Genomic DNA, 3,124 nt, shown 5'->3' on the forward strand with positions numbered 1-3,124 from the left:
AGTTTCAAATCAGAGATTGCATTTAAGAACAGGGTTTTGTAAATGTAAATGGCACAAGAGAATGTGTGGAGTGAGTTTATGTTTAGCATGTTTAAGGATTTAAAAAGGGGGGTGGGGGAGGCTGAGTGTTGTCTGAAAGCAAAGTTTGTTATTGGACTATCTAATGCAATTATTAGAAACATACAAATTAAAGAAATTAATTCAGATTTAGAAAAACTAAGAAATGCCCAGAGACCTGAAAGCTGCAGTATTAAAAGCTATGACAAGTTTTGTAATAATAGGTATTTGTATGGTCAGTACAGTAACCGGACCAGGCAATGTGATGTAGTCATTGCGCGAATTCGCCTTGGCTTAAGACACATCTGGCAGGTTAGTGAAGCTGAACAACTACCAGAATATTCAGATTGTAAACTCTGTGATAAACTTCTAATGCATTCACTAGAACACTATATTGTTGAATGTGAAACCGTAAAAGATTTTAGACCTGGCCTATTGTATCATCAACTGTGTAACTATTTCATTAACTCTAGTGTTCTGGACGACATCCTAACAATTTATCCAAAATTTGCTTGTCCATTTTAAAGAATGAAGAACAATTTTATTTAAATTACTTCCAAGCTGCATCACTTATGAACCCATCCCTGCCCTTGTGTGGCAGTACACAATAGAAAGTTGTTTTTACATATTCATACATTAAAACATTGATTGTAACCATGATATATATATGTGCCAGTTTAGACGTATTGTCTTGGGTATGACCCTCTGTCTTGCGTGACAGTGAATGCCTGCATTATAATCACTTTAATAGGACTTAATTGAAATCCTCAGATTAGGCAAAATTGTAATTAATTTTGCCAATAAAGATGTTAATAATAATAATGTTCTGATAGCAGATTTTTGCCGGGTGATGATGGGCTTGAGGTAGTTTTCAGTGGTTGAACGCCATGCACAGATGCCATATGTAAGGTAGGGATAGATTAGCGGGTAGTATAGTGAGAGGAGAGCAGAGTTTGGAACATAATATCTGATTGTAGAGAGTATACAAACTGTTTTGGAAAGTTTCTTGGTAATGTGTTGTACTCACCTAATTGTGCTTGCGGGAAGTTGAGCTTTGTCTCTTTGGTCTCGCCTCTCGACTGTCAATTAACTGGTGTACAGATTTCTGAGCCTACTGGGCTCTCTCTGAGCCTACTAGTCTCTATGTTGTATGTGGGTGCTGAAGTTGAGTCTCTTGTCTAAGTATAGGTCAAGGAACCTTCCATAATATTTAATGCTGTTATTAACATTGTCTGTCTGGAGCTGAATTGCATTTGTTGATTTGCTTCCAAATAAGATATAGTAGGTCTTATTTATGTTAAGTGTGAGTTTGCTGGTATACAGCCATAAGTGAACTTTTTTTTAATTCATTATATACAACATTATTTAATGAGTAGGGGTTAGGGTCTTAGAAGATGAGGGTAGAATCTTCAGCAAATAATATAGGTTTAAGAATGTTAGAGACATTAGGTAGATCATCGCTGTATATAAGAAATAGGAGAGATCCTAGGATGCTGCCTTGAGGCACTCCACCGGTTAATGATAGAGTGGGAGATGTTATATCATTGATGGCTACATATTGGTGTATGTCACTAAGATGGGATCGATAATAGTTTAGGGCAAGGCTTCGGATTTCATAATGGTGAAGTTTAAATAAGAAGTAGTTATGGTTAACAGTATCAAAGGCCTTTCACAAGTCAATGAAGAGTCCAATCTGAAACTCATTTTTGTCATGGGAAGAGTAGATTATATCAAGCAGACTAATGATTGCATCGTTGGTGGATCGTTGGTAGATTATATCAAGCAGACCATTGATAGCACTTTCTTAGCACATTACTCGATCAATGGAATGTGAAAAATCTTTTAATTCAGAGATAACACCATCAATGGAGTCCAAGAAATGTGTATGTATTTCATTCATAATGATATACTACCTGGAATCTTGTCAAAGAATCCAAATTTTTTTTACTGTATGTAATGCATCCACATGACTGTAAAGCTGCCACCAAGTTTCAAGTTCATGTCGACATGAACTTGAAACCGGCCATATACTGCAGGTATGTTGACGACATTTTTACACAGGTACATGATGTCAGATATCTGCAGGAGCTGAAAGTGGCATTTGAGCGAAATTCTGTGTTTCGTTTCACTTACGAGATGGAGAAGGATGGGAAGTTGCCCTTTCTAGATGTAACGGTCATGGAAAGGAGCGGAGGTTTCCACACTGCAGTCTACACTAAGGAAACAAACATAGGAATGTGCCTCAATGCCAACAGTGACTTCCCAGAGAAAGTCACTGTTGGCATTGAGGCACATTCCTATGTGCCTCAGAACGCACTTCTCAGCCTACTATGCAAGACTCGATTTCCCTAATAAGCCAAGTTTTCATGAAATAATTGTTTTTCGACTACCTAACCTACCTAACCTAACCTAACCTAACTTTTTCGGCTACCTAACCTAACCTAAAAAAAAAGATAGGTTAGGTTAGGTTAGGTAGGGTTGGTTAGGTTCGGTCATATATCTACGTTAATTTTAACTCCAATAAAAAAATATTAACCTCATACATTATGAAATGGATAGCTTTATCATTTCATATGAAAAAAATTTAAGAAAATATATTAATTCAGGAAAACTTGGCTTATTAGGCAAATCGGGCCTTGCATAGTAGGCGGAGAAGTGCGTTCTGGCTACTAGGTACGACATATATATATATATATATATATATATATATATATATATATATATATATATATATATATATATATATATATATATATATATATATATATATATATATATATATATATATATATATATATATATATATATATATATATATATATATATATATATATATATATATATATATATATATATATATATATATATATATATATATATATATATATATATATATATATATATATATATATATATGTATATATATATATATATATATATATATATATATATATATATATATATATATATATATATATATATATATATATATATATATATATATATATATATATATATATATATATATATATATATATATGTTGGCATTGAGGCACTTCTCGATTTA

Source organism: Procambarus clarkii, chromosome 54 (genome assembly GCF_040958095.1).
Source record: "Procambarus clarkii isolate CNS0578487 chromosome 54, FALCON_Pclarkii_2.0, whole genome shotgun sequence".
In the NCBI taxonomy this organism is placed as follows: Eukaryota; Metazoa; Arthropoda; class Malacostraca; order Decapoda; family Cambaridae; genus Procambarus; species Procambarus clarkii.